This window comes from Globicephala melas, chromosome 16 (assembly GCF_963455315.2).
Source record: "Globicephala melas chromosome 16, mGloMel1.2, whole genome shotgun sequence".
Lineage (NCBI taxonomy): Eukaryota > Metazoa > Chordata > Mammalia > Artiodactyla > Delphinidae > Globicephala > Globicephala melas.
In genome coordinates this window covers 54,256,063-54,277,901 of record NC_083329.1, presented here as the reverse complement: position 1 = coordinate 54,277,901, position 21,839 = coordinate 54,256,063, and the positions used below count along the sequence as shown (strand labels likewise).

General features: G+C 52.8%; 1 long non-coding RNA gene across 1 annotated transcript in view; it reads left to right on the top strand.

Moving 5' to 3' along the window:
- The window catches only part of LOC115856421 (uncharacterized), a 445,827-nt gene that overhangs the window by 326,804 nt on the left and 97,184 nt on the right, over nucleotides 1-21,839 (top strand). The gene's annotated exons all lie outside the window — the stretch shown is intronic.

Below are 21,839 nucleotides of genomic sequence, written 5' to 3'. Positions count from 1 at the left end.
GGGAACTGGGACATTGCCGTTCTCTCACGAGGTCTGTGAACTGGGGTCGTTTCAAAACTCTTAGGTCTGGCATCTTTCATCAGGAGCTGCTCCATCAGAGCTTCTAGAACAATCAGAAGGCAGAATCACCTTTGCAGGCCCAGGTCAACATACGCGCCTACCTCATGAGCCAAGGGGCTAACGTCCTCTCTCTGGAGGCATGCTGGAGCCCTGGGAAGCAGGCCGGATGAGCAGGAGGGGTCAGTGCGGAGGGTCTGGCTCTGAGGTTGTGACAGTGTAGTAGCTACTCACTCTGCCCTCAGGGAGCCTCTGCCTCCACTAGCCTGGACAAGTGACATGACATGTGGAAGCTTCCAGAAGTGCAGCAGCCCTTTCAGAGTTCACATTTGCAAGCCTTCCTCCTCCTCCCCCTCCTGGGCAGAGCACACAGGCAGAATGGAGTTGTGTAACTCACCTCTGAGTCACACTTCCCCCTGCACAGTATTTGCTTTCTGCCTGACAAAGCCCAGTTTCCCCAGGACAGCCAGACAGGCTGCTATTGTTCCAAAGTCAGGGCCCGGTGGTGGGCTCTTCTGCCCCCAATACACCAGCTAAGACATCATTTTTCATTGCCACGTTGGGGGAGTAGACATGTGGGTGGGTGAGCCTGCAGGGTGGGAGTTCACGGGTACATGCAATGTTCGTGCATGCGTTCACACATGGCATCCATGTGTCCTCAACAGTTTTGTGTGCTGCATAGGTGTGTGACCGGGGCCCATGTGCCTACGTGTGAGTATTTAGGCATATGCTTTCTTGTATATGCGAGGCTGTGTTGTTCCGACACGTGCCTGGGAATGTCTGCTGGTCGGGCATGTGCGTTTGTCTGGCTCTGTGCATGTCTTTAATTTAGGACTCTGCTTCTCCTGGAAGAAACGATCAGTTCCGTCCTCTGGCCTCAGCAGATGAATATTTTATTACCTTGCTTTTGCCATGGCATTAGGCAGTTTTCCTGTGAAAAGCCAGAGCATGACACACTTCAGGGAGGTGGAGATGTGGACTCTGATATTGGAGCACCAGCAAGGAAATCACCCCCTCCTCCTGAGACGAAGCCCCAGGAGGGCTCACAGATGCTGCCTGCTAGTGTCATTAGGAACTGATGAGTCAGCCGCTTTTCCCCTGTCCCTTGACGGCGTTCTCTCTAAATACAAAGCCGGCACACCCATTTCACAGGAGGCGTGGGAGAACCCCCTCCTGCCCCTCCTGAAGCTAGCCTAAAGCAGTTTCATTTTTTCCCACCTACCTGGTCCTCCCGTGGAGGAAGATGCTTATGTCCTGGGAGCCGAAGGTCACTGTATGATCCAGACGGCCAGCAGAAGGTCCTGACTTCTCCCACACCTTGGCATGGGGGTGAGGCAGCCACGTTGAGGAAAAGCCAGGCGACACTGGAGCCAGGAGGCCATGGAGACAGCATCTCCCAGCCACAGGGCCCTCCCAGTCCCCAGCCATGGAGTGACCCAGCCACACATTTCTCTGTAGCTGGGCTGCCAGGAGCAGTCCCTAAGACTAGGATTTGGGTGCGAGTAGTTTATCTGGGAAGTGACCCCAACCTAGGAGCACGGTGGGAACACAGGGAACAAGAGAGTAAATACAGACAAGCAAATTAAGCACGTATTAATGCAGAGGTATCTAGCTCATTCCCCCGGGGGCCGTCTGTGAGGCCGAGGGACTGAGGCGTATGCCCACCAACTCTTACCTCACCAGTCCAGGCTTGGCTGCCCCATAGGCAAAACTAGCACCCTCTGCTGTAGAGCCTGGGCAGGCCAGGGGCGTAGGACTCTGCTGTTCCCCGGAGGGGCACGTAGCCTGGCCCACATCTCTAGGTGGCAGGTGCTAACCCAGGCCCCCGGACCTCTCTCGGTTGCCCTCTGCGTCCTCCCTGGTCCTCGGATGGTGGTGGAAGCTCTCCAGGCTGCCCTCTCCAGAAGGGAGCAGGGATTCCCCACTGGGCCTGTGTGGGGCGGGGAACGCTGACCCCCGCTGGCCGTGAGTACCCGATGGAAGCTCTGGGAGCCAGACATTCTGGAGCTCCTGCTCTGTGTCAGGCCTGTGCTTAGCACACATTATTTTATGTAATCTCCACGGCAATGCGATAAATTAGGCACAACTACCTGTGTTCTACAGAGAAAGAAACTGAGGTTCTGAGATGCCCTCTCACTTCAGGTCACTCTGCCCAGAAGGGACAGAGATGTGTCCGGGCCGGTGCCGGTGGAGTGGGTCTTCACACATTTGCATCTACTTCCTACTGGTCTGTGAGCTCCTGGAGGGCAGGGCCTGACCCATTCCCTCCAAGCTCCTCCAGAGCCTGGAGCCTTGTCCCCTGCGGGTGGTTATTAACCGGAGGCCCTTTCATCTCTTCGATTATCTATCTACCCAATCAGGAGTCACTGTGCCTTGGCCAACATCCAGTGGAAGGGCCTGCGAGCAGCTCCAGCCTCGGGCTTCGAGCCGGCCGCAATGGCCTTCCACACCACTCCAACCAAAGAGCTGAGTGTGGGTCTGCCCCGGTGGAAACAGGCAGGCGGTAGCGTCACATGGACTTGGGTTTAAAATTCACTCCCCCATGACCCAGCTGTGCGGTCCTAAGCAGGTTGCCTAGCGTCTCTGCACCTCTGTGAGCTCCAGTGGCGGATTCGGCCTCCCACACAGCATGCTATGAGGCTGGAATTCGAGAGAAGCATGTCAGACCCCTAGGTTGACTTTCAGGAAGCTCTTAGTAGAGCTTATGGGTTCCACCCTGACCAGAATGTGAGCTTTCTCAGGGCAAGGAAAGGGGTTTATTTGTCTCTGTCTTGGCCACACCCATCCTAGGACCTAGCCCTGCGTGGACGCGTGGTAAGTGGCGGTGCCGTTGAGCTGTCCTCAGTTCAGTGGTGTTTATAAGGACTTGCCCTAATGCACAGGCTTCAACCAGAGGACGGACAACTGAGTGTTTTGCAGCCAGGACTCCAGCCTGTGTGTGCAGCTCTTTGAAAGCATAGTGGTTCCCTTCTTCCCGTTTGTTTTCCTTTGGCCGGCCTCCTCCGTTCCACACCTGCAGTCAAAGGCTGCCAGGGCCAAGTCCCCAGGCTGCGCTGAGTGAGAGCTCAGGGCAGGGGGAAGAGCTGGAGGGCCTGCAGACGTAAGAGTGAGGCAGGCCAGCTGTCAGGATGTTAGGCTTGTCTCCAGCTCCCTGGCCACTGCAGGGCCACACCCTGCCACCCAGCCCTGACCTCTCTTGCTAGCCTAGCTCTGCTGGGGTGGTGGTACCATCTTCCAGCGGCCAGAACCCCGAGCTGGGGCCTCCATGGCAGCCCGTGCCTCCTCCTCCCCTCACATTGCTTTCTTCCTGACCCATCTCCCAAGTGTGTCCAGGGGTGGTCCCTCAGCCGCCCTTCGCTCCTCTCCTTCCCCGTCCTCTGTGTTTGGAGATGCTCACCCCTGCTCTAAGTTTTTCTGGTGCCACAATGCTTTTCTCTTTGCCCTTTGATAAAATCCTTGCTTCTAGCTTCATTCTGTACCTTCCTGACTGTGGATGGTGGTGCCGCCCTGATGAGTCTGGCTCATCCGTGGGCTGTGGAGAAATTCCCACGTGATACACACCATCCGTACATCAGGACCCATCCTGCCAAGTGATTGCTCCGTGTGCGGCCAGATCTCCGCTTGTTTCCTTGCTGCTTCTCCCAGCGCAGGATGCCTCTTTCTCCTCCACCACATCTGGGTGGATTGGGGAGCCGCTGAGCCCAGTTCTGCCCCGTTCACCCACTCCTCCTACAGCTGGGGGCTCACGTGCCAAGCCTGGCACTGGCGGCAGGCGCCACGGAGGGCAGACGACTAGCTAGGGGATGAAAACCTCTATTCAGGACAATATCAAATCCCTGGCTCCGGACAGAGAGACAGGTTTGCTCCCGGTCCGAGACATCGCCTGCAAAGCGAAAGCCGACACCAAGAGAGGAGCGTCTCGTTAATACGGGCTCTGTTCTTTTCACCTGGCAGGCCAAGCACAGCGGCTCACTTGTGCCTCTGAAATCCTAACTGGCTCCTGGCTGGGAGCTTTGGGAACTGCTTGGGAGACGTTAGGCAGAGTGTGCCAGGTGTACACCCAGCCAAGTCCCAATTCAGCCAGGGCAGGGACTAGAGAGAAAGACCCCTGGACGGCGGACCACACGCGCGCCATGCGGTCACTGTCAGGACGAGGCTGGAGCCGCGTGCTCCAACCTCCCCAGTGTCCTTCAATTGCCTTTTCTTCCCCCCAGACTCCTTTCCAAGCGTATGCCATAAGGTGGGTAGAAAGGAATCATACAATATGGGTATGGAGGGCCATGAGTAATTCTTTCACTCTGTTTCTCAACTTTTTAGGGTCAAAAAACCTCTCATAAACCTTGAATGCCATAGTCACTCTCCCGAAAAAAATGTACACCCCCAAATTGAGCATATAATTACATGGTATTCACAGACCCCAAAAGCCCCCCTTGGCTAGCTCCACGGGGTCCACGTTAAGAATATTTTCCAATGTCTCCTTCAACGGTTGGGAGAACGAAGGCCAAATAGGGCGACCTCACTTTCCCAGGAAAACAGCATGCTGCTGGCAGAGACTTGATCATATTTAAATTTTATTTGGTTAAAAATAAGTATGACAATTCACAGACTGTATTTTTCAAATAAGAAATATCAAACTAAGACAAGCCAGTGGGCTTGCACAGCATCACTAGCTTTTCTTCCATAGATCCCTTCTCTCCATCCTCCACAGTGGAAGAAGTTTTAGATGGGCACATGGAAGTCTACAATTCCCAGCATCCCTTACAACTGTATGGTGTTGCCTCTAAGTGTGGCCAATGGCATGTTATCAGATTTCTAAGTCATATCTTTGAAAAGAACGGGTGCACCCCCTTCCTCCTTTCCCTTATCCCACCTGTTGGAATGCAGATGTGTCAGAGGGAGTTGGAGCAGCCATTCTGGGCCACATGATCAAGGCTGCATATTAAAGATGGCAGAGAAACGAGATAGAAGGAGTCTGGGTCTCTGACTATCGTGGAATCACCATAGCAGTCTGGGACTGCCTACCCGGTCTTTTATCTTCTTTCAGCCACTGATTTGAGTTTCTCTGCCATAGCATTAGAATCCAAATTTTAACTTACAATCTAAGAGACCAGAACATCATAGATCCCACTTCCCACCTCATCCCAGTGGTCCCCAATCCCATCAGCAATGAGCATCACTATCTCTCTTTCCTCTTCTTCTCCACCCATTGCCACTACTCTACTCCAGGCCATCTCCCTCTTGCCCCTGAACCACTCCAGGGATCCCCTGGTTGGTAACTGCGTTATAGCCGTTCTGCCATCCAGTCCAAAGCACCTTTCCTGAAATGGACACCCAGACCGGACGCTCTACTCTTCAGCCCTTCAATGGCTCCTTGTTCCAGCAGAGTGAACCTCACCCCCCCCCCCGCAGTCTGGCCCCTCAGCCTGCCTCACCAGCCCCAACTATTGCCACTTCCTTTACGTACCCTCTGCTCCCAAAACATGGAATTGCTTGCCCTTTTCCAAGCACCCTGCAGCCTCAAAAGCCTTTCCACCATCTCCTGGACAGCCTGGTGTGTTCATCCTTCAAGGCTGACCTCCTTGGCCAGCCCACCAGCACCTCCTCCTGCGCGCCCCCCGCTACCCTGTCCACAACTCCATTACAGCCTGTAACCGTGTCATTGTTATTGTCCGTCCCCCGTGCATGACTTTCACTGCCAGAGAACTAGAATGGCTCCCCTAGGTGCCCACCACACAGCGGGAATAGAGGCTCTGCTCAAGAAAGCTGTTGAATAGAAATGTATTTGCTGGAATAAGAGCTAGAGCTCAGCTTCCTTGACGCCTCTCTCAGGGCCCAGTCTGCTTTGTGGGGCTCTATCACCCTAGTGAGGAATTTACTCCTTCCTTCCTGCCCTCTTTCCCTCCTTTATTTCCTCTTTCTGTGAGCATAACCCCAGTGCCCCCGTGATGCTGGTAGAAAGAGCAGAAGAACTGCTGAGTATTTGTAGAGTTCATGAACACATGCATTTAGTGAGTGAGTATTTTATTTTACATTTTTGCTGGTCTCTGTGCTGGGCACTGTGAACACATGTGGAGAAGGCCCCGACGTGCCCTCCAGGCCTTCCCAGCCTGAGAGCTCAGAGGAAGCCCCAGCTGTGGAGGAAGTGGAGGCATCAGCTCCCCAGCACCTCATGGGTGGGTCTCTGTAACATTTACTTTTGCCTGAGAGATGCAACAGGACTCGAGGAACTGGTCTTTCCCGATCCCATGGGCGGGCTGGAAGAGGTGAGAGGTGGAGTGATCCGAGCCTTCTGGCAATGTGATGAAGTCATTTGCAGAAAGACAGGTTTGTTCTGAGTGTTTTTCCACATGACTTCATCCCCCAGCAGGCTATGCTTGGGCCTTAGTTTGCGATGGGCCCCAGCCCCAGCTACCTGGAGAGAATGGCCCCGATCCCTTTTCTGGGCAGCTGTGCCAGGACAAGCTGAGTTGCCTGCCGCCCTGTGAATGGCCCAATTGTGGGCAGCACCCACCATGGCAGGAAGAGGCTACAAGGAGCCTGAACTAAGTACTGCAGGGGCTCCAATAAGTGGGCGCTCAACCCTGTGGTCAGGATGGGGTGAAAACTTCTCAAAAAGGGACTCTTGAGTTGGGTCTTAAAAGATGAGAAGCAGTTTTCAAAACAAAACCAGAGGAAAGGGCATTCCAGGCAGAGGGATAAAAGAGGCTGACTCAGACATCTATTAAAATGCATCTAGGAGCTGGAGGAATCAGGCTCCTGGACTTCAGACTATACTACAAAGCTACAGTAATCAAGAGAGTATGGTACTGGCACAAAAACAGAAATATAGATCAATGGAACAGGATAGAAAGCCCAGAGATAAACCCACGTACATATGGTCACCTTATCTTTGATAAAGGAGACGGGAATATACAATGGAGAAAAGACAGCCTCTTCAATAAGTGGTGCTGGGAAAACTGGACAGCTACACGTAAAAGAATGAAATTAGAACACTCCCTAACACCATCCACAAAAATAAACTCAAAATGGATTACAGACCTAAATGTAAGGCCAGACACTTTCAAACTCTTAGAGGAAAACATAGGCAGAACACTCTATGACATAAATCACAGCAAGATCCTTTTTGACCCAGCTCCTAGAGAAGTGGAAATAAAAACAAAAATAAACAAATGGGACCTAATGAAACTTAAAAGCTTTTGCACAGCAAAGGAAACCATAAACAAGACCAAAAGACAACCCTCAGAATGGGAGAAAATACTTGCAAATGAAGCAACTGACAAAGGATTAATCTCCAAAATTTACAAGCAGCTCATGCAGCTCAGTATCAAAAAAACAAACAACCCAATCCAAAAATGGGCAGAAGACCTAAATAGACATTTCTCCAAAGAAGATATACAGATTGGCAACAAACACATGAAAGAATGATCAACATCATTAATCATTAGAGAAATGCAAATCAAAACTACAATGCAATATCATCTCACACCAGTTAGAATGGCCATCATCAAAAAATCTACAAACAATAAATGCTGGAGAGGGTGTGGAGAAAAGGGAACCCTCTTGCACTGTTGGTGGGAATGTACATTGATACAGCCACTATGGAGAACAGTATGGAGGTTCCTTAAAAAACTAAAAATAGAACTACCATACAACCAAGCAATCCCACTCCTGGGCATATACCCTGAGAAAACCATAATTCATAAAGAGTCATGTACCACAATATTAATTGCAGCTCTATTTACAATAGCCAGGACATGGAAGCAACCTAAGTGTCCATAAACAGATGAATGGATAAAGAAGATGTGGCACATATATACAATGGAATATTACTCAGCCATAACAAGAAATGAAATTGAGTTATTTGTAGTGAGGTGGATGGACCTAGAGTCTGTCATACAGAGTAAAGTAAGTCAGAAAGAGTAAAACAAATACCGTATGCTAACATATATATGGAATCTAAAAAACCAAAAAAAAATGGTCATGAAGAGCCTAGGCGCAAGACAGGAATAAAGACACAGACCTACTAGAGAATGGACTTAAGGACACGGGGAGGGGGAGGGGTAAGCTGAGACAAAGTGAGAGAGAGGCATGGACATATATACACTACCAAACGTAAGGTAGATAGCTAGTGGGAAGCAGTCGCATAGCACAGGGAGTTCAGCTCGGTGCTTTGTGACCAGCTAGAGGGGTGGGTTAGGGAAGGTAGGAGGGAGGCAGATGCAAGAGGGGAGAGATATGGGGCTATATGTATATGTATAACTGATTCACTTTGTTATAAAGCAGAAACTAACACACCATTGTATAGCAATTATACTCCAATAAAAATGTTAAAAAAATTCTAATCACAATAAAAAAAGGAGGTAGTGAAAATTAAATACAAGTAATAAAAAAAAAAAGATGCATCCAGTGCAAACCAGGGAGACCCCAAGAGCAGTGGTATCTGCAGAGGGGCATGTCATCGCTACCCAAGAGCAGCATGGTCCCGGGGTTATATGGAGGCCCAACAATGCCCGCAAAGACCCAGACTCACCCACGTTTCTGCTCAGCCTTCCTCAGTGTACTGGCTTTTTGTTCATTGTGTGTTATCACATGATCAAAAGATGGCTGCTGAGGCTCCAAACATCACATCCGCTCGCAACCATGTTCCAGAGGGGAAGAAGAGGATGGGGAGACTCAAGGGAATGCTTCCACTTTCTGTCCTGAAGCTCTCTGGCATATATCCCTGTCTAAGCCTGTTCGGGCTGCTATAACATAGTATCATAGACTGGGGGGCTTATAACTACAGAAATTTCTTTCTCACATTTCTGAAGGCTGAAAGTCTGAGATCAGGGTGCCAACACGATCAGGTTCTGATGAGAGCCCTTTTCCGGTTGCAGATGGCCAACTTCTTATTATATCCTCACGTGGTGGAAAGAGGGAGAGAGAGCTCTCTGGGGTCCCTTTTATAAGGACACTCATCCCATTCATGGGGGCTCCACCCTCATGACCTAATCACCTCCCAAAGACCCCCACGTCCTAATACCATCAAGGGTATTAGGTTAGGGTTTCAACACATGAATTTGAGGGGTTCACAGACATTCGGTCCCTAGCGATCCCCTATTCTCACTGACTTTGTCATTGGGCTGGTCACCACCATCTGTGAGGAAGGCTGGGGAAGTGCCTGGCAAAGGGGATTAAGATAACCATGCCTTGTTTACACTGGGGCTGCTGAGGGACTGGGTACCAGAGTGTCTGCCCACCACTCCCACAGCATCAGAGCTCTGCTAGCAGGGAACACAGCTGGTTGGAAGAGAGGAATGGCTGTCGGGTCACCAACGAGCAGGGCTGTCACATGTGTCACATGTTGGTAAGCGTGAGTTTCCGTGGGGCTCAGTATAGTGAAGATGGCAGGAGAGGAGGCTGGCCAGACAAGAATTTGAATAGAAAGATTAGGGTCTGGGACTTTAAACTAAGAGCAGCCCATCCAAGAGCTGTGGACATGAGGTTGGTTCGTGTTTTAGAACTAGAACTCTGCCAGCAGCGAGCACTACCTGGGGGGACAGAGATACCCCAAGGATGGTCGTGTCATTGTCACTTTCCGTCTGGGCAAGTCTGTGGGTCCCTGAGAGTAGGGGCGGCATTCACGTCACCGTCCTTAGTGCCTTCCACAGCGCTGCTCCTACCGAAAAGGATGGCTGACTGAGTGAATGAATGAATGAGTGAGTGAGTGAAATTCACAGCCTCTCCTAGCATCAGCTCCCTCCTCTCTATCCTGGGATCAATAATAGCAGTTCTTGTCTCGCAGGGCTGCTGGGAGAATCAGATGAGCTGATGGCTGCCACAGTGCTTAACAAACGGGAAGGCAGTGGGCAGAGAGGGGGAGGCAGATAGGGAATGTGGGTCGCCTCGAACCCACACGATGCCAAGCACAGGTCCCCGCCTGCTGGCATCACTCACCGCCTGACCACACGAAACTGCCTGGAGGGGCCTGAATGGCTGTCCGGGATTTTCAGAAAAGAAAGCAAGGCGACGCCCAGTGGGTCCTGCCAAAGACAGTGATGGGAGAGTGATGAGGATAAACAGCTGTCTGTCTCTGGTAACGCAATTAGGAGCTAAAATATTAAACGCTTTACGGCAGGACATATATCTCCCACATAAGGAGCTGCCTCTTGCAAAAGCAAGCATTGTCCAGGCGGGAGTCAGGCAGGCAGGCCCACATCTCAGACCCAGCAGCCTCTGAAAAGGGCAACGACTTCACATTCCATCATCATTTGGGGAGCTCCTCTTACTTCCTCATCACCATCATTGCAGTTACCGTTTACTGAGTGACTACTGTGTGCCCGGAGCACTGTCAGAGACTAGCTTGTAGGCTGAACCACTTTTTCTTTTCAAGGGAAAAATGTGGGGTAAGGGAGATATGCAGAAACCAAACTCAAAGATATTAAGTAACTTGCCTACCGTCAGCCACCTCGCGAGAGGCAAAGCTCCTTGGCAAGTACTGTCCTTTGCAGGAAGCCAGCACAGAAGCTGGAGATGGAGTGACTTAGTAAGTGGGGAGGATGAGATTTGGCTTGTCCTGGGATGTCCCACAGAGCAGGTGCCCTGCTGTGCCCCTGGCTTCCCAGGTGCTGGGATAGATGGACGTGAGACTGATTTGGATGTGAAACACACAGATTTCCTGGTTGTCTGTGTCTCAGGGAAAGGTCTGCCTCGCCACCTCTTTGCTTTGATGGTGAATGACTGATTACTCTAATGGGCTTTGAGTTGACACAGATTTGTGGTAAGAATGGTGGAATTTCAGGCATCAGCAAAGAGTCAGGGCACCTTATAGCACTTCTGAAAGCATACTTCTTAGGCAGCCGAACACTTCTGGGCACGTGTTTTCAGAGCCCTGTCTATGTCTAAATCAGGGTCACTGCTGATTCTCGTTGGGGGGTTCAGGAGGAAAATCATGCAGCCCTCACATGAGGTTAGAGGATGTTTGCCAAAATCCATTTGCATTCATCATCTCATTTTCTTCTCAAAAGAACCTTGTGAGAGAAATGCAGTTTCAACCCATTTTATAGATATGGAAACTGAGGCCATAGGCTTTTAAAATGGCATGTGTGGCCCAAGAGACAGAACGCATGTTTGCTGAGCACTTGCTATGCACTAAGCTTTGGCTGTAAGAAACAGAAGGATGGGTGTGTGCAAAGGCCCTGAGGTAGGAAGGACCTGCCATGTTTCTGGAGCTGAGAAGTGGCCAGTGTGTCTGTGGGAAGGTGAACAAGGCCCCCCTACACTTGCAAGGGCCCCTAGGTTGTGCTGTGCCTTCTGGTGGGTATCTGACTTTGGTCTAGAGCCCTCTCCATGCATCCGGAGGACGTGGTCAGCCCCGGCTTTGAGCAGCAGCCCCATCTTGCTGCTAGGAAGCCCCCCTCTCTGCCTGCCCCCCTCATCTGTCAGAATCCCCCAGTGTGCACAGAGCCCCACCACTGTGGCCCCGTGCTCCCTGCCGGGTGTGGTCCCTTCACCTCTCCTGGCCCCCCTCCTTGTGTCTGCCTCCATCTCTAACTGGCAGCATTCCTAGAAGCCAGTGGGTGGGTGCTGAGGGGCCAGCCGAGGGAGGGCTGTGCAGGTTTCCATGAGCGTTACATCTGGAGAGGGAGACCGGAATGTTTGTGTCTGAAATTTAGCTAATATCCCAGGAATTTCTCCTGGCGTTTCAGAGGGTTCCTAGGGGGACTGCAAAGCTGGGATGTCTGGGTTCTGGGGGCGGGCTGGCCTTGCTCAAAGCCTCTTTGTCTACATGGCTCTGCCTGTGTCGATCTGGCTCTGCATCTGTGTGGCTTTGTGTGTGTATCTTTCTGTTTAGAGTGGATGTGTGCATCTCTGTGCATGCCAGTGTGTGTCTGGGTGTGGATGTGTGTCTGTGTGTGCCTGTGTATGTGTGTTGTATCTGTGTGTGTCTCTGTGTGGGTCAGTGTGTGTGTATCTGAGACACACACACTGTCGGCGTCACAGTGTCTCTCGGTTTCTTGGTGTGTTGGTGGGTCACCACAGGCCTGCCTATGTACCCGTCCCTCTCTGAGCTTTGCCTCTGCAAAGAGGTAACTCTCTCTGGGACTCTGGACTTCTGCTTTTGTCTCTCCCTCACCACCCTTGGGCTGGGGTTGGACCTTGCCCTCCCTGTGAGTAGCGAGTGGACAGTAGGGAGAAAAGAGAAAGAGTAAGTAAGAGGCAGGGGTGGGAGGGAAGGAGAGAGTCAGAGAAACAGGCTCCTCTGTGAGTCTGTGTGGGTCTGAGTGTGTCTGTGTGTGCACACATGTGTGTATGCATGTGTGTGTGCATGGCTGCCTGGCCGGGAAAGCGTCCTCGCAGGCCAAGCCTTGCTTTCAGCACCACCACAAAGAGACCTGAGATGCCCTCAAGCTACATTTTGGTTCTCTGGACTCTGCAGCCGGAGCCATGCCCCACCCTCCTGCCCTCGCCCCTCCACGCATTTGATCACAAGGCATTTCAGCATACATTCTCCAGCTGAGTCAGCCTCTCCCCTCGGCCCCCGCAATACCTTTGCCTCTCCCCCCATAGCCCACTGCTCTGCCCTGCACCCCCCCCGCCACCAAGTCCTGTACACAGCCACGGCCACATCACACTCCCTGGAGCATCTCACGGCTCCCTGCTCAAAGACCATGCAGACACCGCCACTGAATGGTCAAACTTCATGGAACCAAACCTACCGCTTCTGCCAGGAAGTCTCCCTGGACACCCCAGCCCAGGGAGAAGCCTCTTCCACCTGATCCCCTTGCATTTTGCCTGCATGCCTCTGTGACTGTCACCCTTTGGGCTCTAGGTGTCCACCTCATCGACCCCTGTAGACAGGAAGGGACAGGGCAGGATTCAGCTCTGGTTTCCCACCACATGGTCCACTGCCTGGAACTCAGTAATCTCCACTATACCGGTCCCTGGACCAGTAGATCACTCCCAGGGCCTTCTAAGGTAGATAAAGAAGCTGGGGGACTTGATTTTCCACAGTTCCCTGACAGCCACTGTGTTTTGTGTCTCCTTTAATGTATCACCACCTCCCAGAAACACAGCACTCCAATGCCCACCTCCAAACTCCTAAGTGGGCCGAGGCACCCTGGCTCCTCAAATGCGCTCAGCATCCTTAAAGCCCAGGTGCAGGCCGCCTCCCAGCAACGTTGCTCACAACCTGGCTTGCTGGCCTTGCAGCCCCCCAGAGCCTCCACTGAACAGTGAGGCACCCCTCAGGGCCCTCCCACTCCATCAGGGGACCTCATCACCCCACCACTCTGAAAACATCTCAAACACATGGGTAGTCTCTTTATCTTAAATTTTTTATTTTTCATGGGGTGTATTCGTCGCCTAGGGCTGTGGTAACAAATTACCACAGATTGGGTGGCTTAAGCAGAAATGTATTCTCATATGGTTCCAAAAGCCAGAAGTCTAAAACCAAGGTACCGGTGGGGCCTCAGTTCTCCCCGAGGCTCCAGGGAGACCCCTTCCTTGCCTCTTCCAGATTCTGGTGGTCACTAGCAATCCTTGACGTCAAGTTCCTGGGCTTGCAGACGCATCACTCCAATCTCTGCCTCTATCCTCACCAGGCTTTCTCCCTGGGGCTCTCTGTGTCTCAGATCTCTAGCTCCTTATAAGGATACCAGTCAGTGGATTTAGGGCCCACCCTAAATCCAGATGATCTCATCTCAAGATTCTTAACTTAATTACCTCTGCAAAGGCCCTATTCCCAAATAAGGGAATATTCCACATTCACAGGTACTGGGGGTTAGGACTTGGGCATATCTTTTGGGGAGACACAATTCCACCCACTTCATGGAGTTATCATGCTAGAAACTCAAAAATACCTCTTTGGCCTAAACAGCTGATGATAACAAGTAACAGAGACTGCAGGGTTGTCTGGGTTGGAGGTGACCTAACGCACTTGGTGATAGATGCCCTACATGATCTGCATGTCGGCTGAAACATCTGCAGGGACAGGTAGCACATCGCCCGCTGGGCATGCCAGCTGGCGAGAGAGGCTGGGTGACTGGTGAGGCTGTCAGGGAGCCCCGGAACGAAGGATGGTCACGCACTCAAGACTCCTCCCCCTTTCCTGAATACGTGCGGCTCCTGCGCTTTTTGACATCAAATCAAAGAGTGGATCCTGGCAAAATGAAGAAGAATAGCTCAGGGGGTAAAAGGCAGCAAGTGCTTCCAGGCCTTCGGAAGCAAGGCTCTCCCCAGGACATGACCGTGAGCAGTGCGGTGGCAGAGTCCTGCTTGCAGATCTCTGTGCTAATCCACGCTTACAGAACGGCCCTGAGGGAGGCCAGCCTTCTGGCTCTCTGGGCGTCACCTATGTGGTGGAATCACCAATGCTGGCCCTACATGTCTCAAGGTCACTGCAAGGCCCACGTAACCTATGGACCCGAGCCACTGTGTGCCTGTGAAGGCCAAGGCTATGCTCATGGTGAGGGAAATTGCAGCATCTGGGGCCCAGCAGGAGCACAGCAGGCAGCTTGCTTCTATGAGCTCCTTAACCCCCAGGAGCTCTGAAAGGCGGGAGAACAGGCAGGCTCGTGGCATTATTGTGCACCTACTACGTGCCAGGCATTCTGCGAGGCCATGGCCTGCAGGATCTCATTTAACTGTGCCGAGCGTTCTGCCCGGCACAGGGGTTAGGAAACGCATGTCTTTTCACAAGAGGAAAGTGGAGCATAAAAACTGACCAAGGTCATGTCACCAGAAGACTTTTGAGTGTCTACAAAGAAGTCACCAAAAAGTGGCTTGAGGTGAGAGCCAGTGTGATGAGGGTCAGGTTTAGAAGCTCAAGTTCATCTGAGACCTGGATAGACGTTCTGGAGCCAAAAATAAATAAATAAGCCACTGATTTCCCTGGAGGGGACTCAGGCCACCTTACATTATTTCATTGGCTCAGGAGCCATAACAGCTGCATTTTATCATTCCTCAGAAATCCATAAAAGGGTTGGAAAATGCTGGTGCTTGTGGGGAAAATGGATGAGCATTTCAATTTAATTGTGGGCCCCCACTGCTCTGTGACGGGGCCTTGAGATATCACTTATGGGGCCTTGGGGTCCCAGGTAGAGCAGTGGCGAGAAATGTTTCACCTCCAGGGCTCCAGTCCTCATGAGTGATCTCTTCTGCCCAGCCTTTGGCCCCAGGCCCACCCTGACCACACCTTCCTCTGGCTTCCTGCCCCAGCCAGGGAGCTCCTTGCAGGAGGCTGAGTTCTCCCAGCCATCCCTGGCCTGCCAATGGTCACTCCTGCAGGAGCTGTCCCTTCCCTCCCAATAAGGGCCTTGCTGGGTATTCCCAACTCATCCTTCTTAGCTAGAACAACCAGGCTGAGCTTCAAACTTCAAGGTTAGGCCTTGGCCTGGCCTCAGGTACTAACTGTGAATCGCACAACGCCCAAGTCGTCGAGCGTGCAAGAGACTCGGGAACTCACGAGAGCTTCATTGTGCTACAACCTCCATGAGCATGTGAATCACCCGGGGCCCTGGAAAAGCACAGATTGGGATCCAGGGGCCTGAGATTCAGCCCTTCCAGCAGGGCTCCCGATGCCGACCTTGAGTCGCAAGGCTCTTGGTCATAGATTAGGTGAACTGAGGCCCAGAAAGGGGCAGAGAGTTGCCTGAGGTTGCACCATGAACGAGAGGGGCTGAGAGGGACCCCACCCGCTGTTCTGCCCCCTGTTCCAGGGTTCACACTCTCAAATGCCTCAGGGATTGCAAAAGCAGAGAGGCAGGTGCCAGCACTCCTCTCTAGGGCTGCCTGCCTTGCACACTTCATGCGGCAGGGACCCAGCCTTCCTGCTCCCAAATGCTGGGGCCAGAGCGGGTCACTTCCAGTCCCAGCCCCGTTCAGGAGAGGGGTCCAAGGCAGCAGACGGTGCTCTCTGAAAGGCAGCCTGGAGAACGTGGGCATGATGATCTGGCAAACTTGGGTACCGACGCCAGCTCCACGCACTCTTGACTGTAGCCTCTCCCAGAGTCTCAGTTTCCTTACATGTAAAGTGGGGATATTAATGGCACAGACCCCACAGAAATGTTGTGCTCACGGAATGAGATGCAGGGGCCAGTCCCTGGTCCAGGGCAGTGGCTCAGCCAGGTGGGGCCGCTCTCCTGGTGCCTGTCCTCCTGATTGCTGCTCTACACACCCTGCCCACTGCCAGGAACGCTTAGGTGCTGCTGCCACTGCCCACGGTCCATTTGGTACTAAGAGCCCTTTACCCTGGCTGGGTCTCCTTTCCTACCTTCTCCTTTTTACTTAAGCTCTGGCTTTTCCAGCAGACATCTGGCTCCAGAGCAGCAGCTTCTCAGCAGACCATGTAAGGATGGAAGCTCAGATTCGAGCTTCACTAGACTGGAAGTGGCTTCCTGGGCCACTATGGCCGGAGAGGAGCTCTGAGACAAGTCCACATCCGGGGGAAGAAAGTGCTGTGATCAGTTAGCGATGTCTGCCCTGGGCTCAGAAGTGGGGAGTGATGGCGTGAGTGCACGCCACCCCTTGCAGAGCAGACGTGCCTTTCAGGCAGCTCTTCACCGTCCACTTTCTTATTCAATGACTGCTCAAAGGCACACTGTGACGTCACCGGTGGTACCCCCATATGGTAGGTGAGAGAATCCGAGACATAGGGAGGTGATGTGACTTGCCCAGAGTCCCCAGCAAGCACGGAACGTAGGACTAGAGCCCAGTTGTGCCTGAGCGCCCTTCTCATGTTTCGCCTGCTGGCCTCATTTCTCCCCATCCTAGAATGACCAAGGTCTGGGGTCAGGGGGATATAGGTTGGCAGTCCCAGACTTGCCCCAGCGCAATGTTTGGGGCCTCTCTAAGCCTGTGCAAACATATCTCAGCGAGAACACAGGCTTTGACATCTCCGGACCAGCCCGCCTCTCCCTCGGAAGTGCCTCTCCATTTCCAGGCCTGTCTTCCCATCTATGTAGTGTGGAGAGTGGTGCTTCCTCCAGAATGAATGGCCAGGTGGAGAACGGGCCTGAAGGGCTGGCTTCCCAGGAGATAGCTCGCAGCTCTCCCCTCTCTCCTTTTCTTCCCTTCCCCTGTCCAGCAGAGCTGACCCCTGCCAGCTCTCAGAGAAGGACCTCTGACCCCTCTCCAGCCTCCCCCATAGCCGTGGCTCAGTTACAGGCCTGTAAACAGCCCCAGGAGCAGCGTCCTGGTGGCCTGCAGAAGGGGAGGCAAACAGGAACCTCCCACAGGCCTACCCCCACCCCCTTGGGATGCTGCCAAGGCCGCCACCAGCGGGAAAACATTTCTGCCCCTCAGGCCACCCAGCGAGGCCAGGCTGGGCCTCTCTGCCGTTGTGCGCCAGGGTCCGGGGTCAGCGCCCTCTCCTGCATGCCCGGTGACAAACCGCAGCTTCTGCCTGGTAAGCCACGGTTGCTGGTGGCGCCTGCCCTGCGCCCCATCACCTGGCGGGAGAGAGTGGGATGAGAGAACGTCTGGACCGGGATCCGGCCATGGTGAAAGAAAAGCTCTTTGCACATGTGGCTGAGCCTGCACTTATTTATTTATTTTTGTTTGCGGCTCTCAGCCCGGCTCGGCAAACCGGGTCGTGACAGGGGGAAACTCAATTCTCTCCTGCAGCCTGACTTCCCAGGAGAAGGCCCCAGAGTTACAGTTCTTGGGGTTCCCAGCAAAGAATAGCACTCCGGTTAGAAGCTCGTGAGGACCAGGAAAGGCGATAAACCACCCAAGAACACGAGGGTATTTTGGGGGGTGGGGGAGGAAGTGAGGGGGTTCTAGGAACAAGGTTGAGATGAGCATTAAAAACTAGAGCATTAATTTAGCCCCTACTGTGTCCTAGGTATGCTGCTGAAGGTTTCATCTCAGCTCTTTTATCCCGAAAATGATCAATCTGAGTCGGTGTTTTCAATCCCGTCTGAGAGCTCTTAAACACCGTCAATAGTTCGGATTTATTTTGAGGGGGTGGGTATTTTTGAAAGCCCTGCAGAGCCTTCTAACATGCAGCCCGGGGTGAGAACTGTAGCCCAAGGCAGTGCTTCTCAAACTTCAACCTTCCTGGGAATGAATCTCATGGATCTTGTTGAAACACAGATTCCATTTCAGCAGCGCTGGGGCAGGGCTGAGTGTCTGTATTTCTGTCCAGCTCCAGGGGATGCTTGAGCTTCTGGTCTTTGGACCACACTTTGAGTAGCAAGTGTGCAGCCTGTCAACTGCACAGCAAGACTCTCACTAGTTCATCGCTGGATCCCGAGCAGCACTAACAGCACTGGGACAAAGTAGACGCAGAATAAATATTTGTCAAAGGCAGAAAGAAACGAACAAGCCCTGAAGGCATGTGTTGTGTGGTTGCCATTTTATGCACAAGAAAGTTGAGGTCGATGCAAGGCCATAAGGAAAGTAGGCTCGGAGAGGGGCTGACTTGCGTGTGAGGTTGCCAGCTGAGTGACCAGGGGCTCTGGGGCTCAGGGATGACAGTGGGCAAGGAAGGGCTCAGGCTCTGGGATTTGACTGCCTGAGTCCGAATCACGCCTCCAGCTTCCACTAGGCGACTGGACCCGGGAGATGGGCCCACAAGCCGGGTTACGGTGCATGCGAGGTTTACTGTCTCATTCACTCCGTTTGTCATCTGAAGGGTGGGAGAAATCGCATTTGTAATTCCAAAGGGTTATTTTGAGGATTAAATGAGATGACTCAGACTGGATAGTAGATGATATTAAGAACGGTTGTTTACTTTTTTAGGTGTGATAATAGTTTTTGCTTTCTTTTTTTAAATTTTGTATCCTGTAGCAATACATACTGCGGTATTTACAGGTGAAAGGATGCAATGTCTAGGATTTGCTTTAGACATTCCAGCAGAGAGGGAGGGAGACGACAGAAAAGGAGGAGGACGAAGAGGAGGAGAAGATAAAAGTTAGAAGGGATGGGGCTTCCCTGGTGGCGCAGTGGTTGAGTCCGCCTGCCGATGCAGGGGACACGGGTTCGTGCCCCGGTCCGGGAAAAAAAATGTGAGAAGGGATGGATAAAAAAAGAATGACAAACATCAATCATTTTTTTAAACATAAATTTATTTATTTATTTATGGCTGTGTTGGGTCTTCACTGCTGTGCGTGAGTTTTCTCTAGTTGGGGTGAGTGGGAGCTACTCTTCATTGCTGTGCGCGGCCTTCTCATTGTGGTGGCTTCTCTCGTTGCGGAGCATGGGCTCTAGGCGTGCGAGCTTCAGTAGTTGCGGCTCACGGGCTCAGTAGTTGTGGTGCATGGGCTTAGTTGCTCCGCAGCATGTGGGATGTTCCCAGACCAGGGCTCGAACCTGTGTCCCCTGCATTGGCAGGCAGGTTCTTAACCACTGCACCACCAGGGAAGTCCCAACATCAATCATTTTTGAAGCTGGGTGATGGGCCCCAGGGGGTTCGTGACTATCCTGTCTTTGTCTATCCTTGAACATGTCCACAATCAAAGGTTCACAATGATAAATTAGAAAGCGATGAAGCAGGTAACATGCTTGGCTTGGCTCCCGATTCATAGTAAGTGCTCAGCGAACATCAGCTCCTGTTCCTTCAAGATGAGCCAGGCTCTGGCCGTGAAGGAGATGCTCAGGGGCCAACCAGGTGTGTCCCCCAACCATGAGTGATGTGCCCAGGGTCCCACTGTCGGTAGGAGCAATGCAGAGATTTGAAACCAGGCTTCCGGAGTGCTCATCCCACAGGACCACGAGGCTGGAGGAGCAGAGTTGGTTTGCCTTCTAGAACAATCGGCAGTAGGGGTGGTGCTAAAAATAATAACCACTATTGAGGACGGACTATGCCAGGCCTTTTGTGGATGTTACATTATTTAATCGGCGTCCCCGCACCCAAACCCTATGAGGCAGAGGTCATCCTTCCCACTTCCAAAATAACTCAGATTGCTGCAGTGCCTGGGCTGGGGACACACTGTCTGGTGCTGGACATCCCCGTTCCACAGGGGGCAGCCGCTCTGCCCACCCATTCCCTCCTCCGCTTTATTTAATGTCTGGCCTGCTTTGGTTTAGGGCCCTGAGGCTGGTCTCAGCTCCTGGGGGTATGTCCTGCCTGCCCTGCTCTGACGCACCCCCAGTGCCTGCACACCCAGAGTGGACACACGGTCAATGGCTCTTGCCTGCCCGCTGGGCTCTGTCAAGGGTGCTCAGGCACTCTGAGGGGACAAGCCCTCCCGCCCTCCCCTCCCTGTCTGAACCCAGCAGGGTGGGATTTCTGTCCCTGGCCTGGCTGTTATAGGACCGCGGCCGCCTGCTCCCCTGGGCGGCACACCAAGTCCTGCTGCCCCACCATGAATGGCAGCCATTCTCCAACCCAAATCCAGCCTGCCACCTCCCCGCAGCCTGGGAAGGGAGACCTAGCCTTCCCCAGGCCTGTAAACGCCAAGCCACACACGCAGCAGGGCCCCAGCAGCCAATAAATCTTGGTCCCAGGGTTCTCTTAAAGAGGCAGAGCCAGGACAGACACCAGCCAGGCCCTAGGTAGCTGCGGCGACATTGTGTAACCAGCACTCCGCCCGGCCTCTCCACTGCCCGCCCCACATGAAGAGAGACAAAGCACACATTCAGCAGGCACTCCCCGTGAGCTTTTGCTCTTGCTTATAACACCTAACTTTTCTTTCCTCTTTTTTTCCCCCTCTGCTTCTCACCCTGGGGATAGGAGAACAAGGAGACCCGCTGGTGGGAATGAGCACACGATTCATTTTCTGGAAGATGAGCCCCTGGGCTCATGGCAGGAGTGGAGTGGGGAGGCAGAGGTCTCTGGGCTTTGCACCCAGGCAAGCCTCAGGGCCGCCGAGGGAACAGTTGGGGTCAGATGGGAAGCAAGCCCAGCCCAGACGCATGTTCTCTGGAAGCAGAGTCTGTCCCGATTAGGCGTGGTGGCCTCTGGGAGGACTCTGAGGCCCACAGAGCTGGGAGAGGAGAGCCTTAGGGATGACATTCTTTCATTCCACCCCAGGGAAGAGCCAGGTCCCTCACCGGGGGGTCCACGGTAGAGCCATGGTTAGACTCTTCTCCATTAGAGGTGTTTTGATTTGTTTGTTCTTTGAATGTGGACGTACCCTCACGTGAGGAGTCTTAAATTGCATTCTCCTAGACATAGTGTGTCCAGTTATTTCCGGAATCAAATTCCCATATGTTCACAAACCCACCAGACGAACTACACGGCACCCCTACAGTGTGCGTCCTGACAACCTCCTGGTGCCGTTAAGTGTCAGGTGCTGGGGGAGACGTGGCTCCCGCCTTAAGGAAGCACACAATTTGGTTGCAAGTCGAGGACTCTCCTGCCAGCTCCAACCCAGTGCCCTTTGATCACCCATACCGAGCACCCCGGATAGACCTTCACTGTTACCCACGATCAAAATCAGAAGAAAGAAGGGCTGGGTGAGAGAGCGGGGGCACAGAAGGCTTCCCTTCCCGAGGGGAGGAATGTGGGCCAGGTGGGAGGATGGGATCAATTGGATTCCAAGTGTAAGAGCTGGAGGGCAAGCAGGCTGGGCACACGGGCTCCTGTGCAGCACAGCAGAAGGAAAGCCCCGGGCACATGCATTCTGGGGAAAGTGTGTGAGATGACTGCGCCAGAAAGGGAAGAAGTGACACTTGAGGTCGCCTGGTTCCAGACCACTTTCCAACCTTTGAATCCATCAAGAAACAGTGCCCTCTGCAACTACCTCTGAATCCCAAACTCTTATTTCACAGATGAGCAAGCCGAGGCCACAGTGGGGAAGGTAACTGCCCAAGGTCACCCGGCTAATTGGGGTCAATCCAGATCAGAAGAGGTGCCC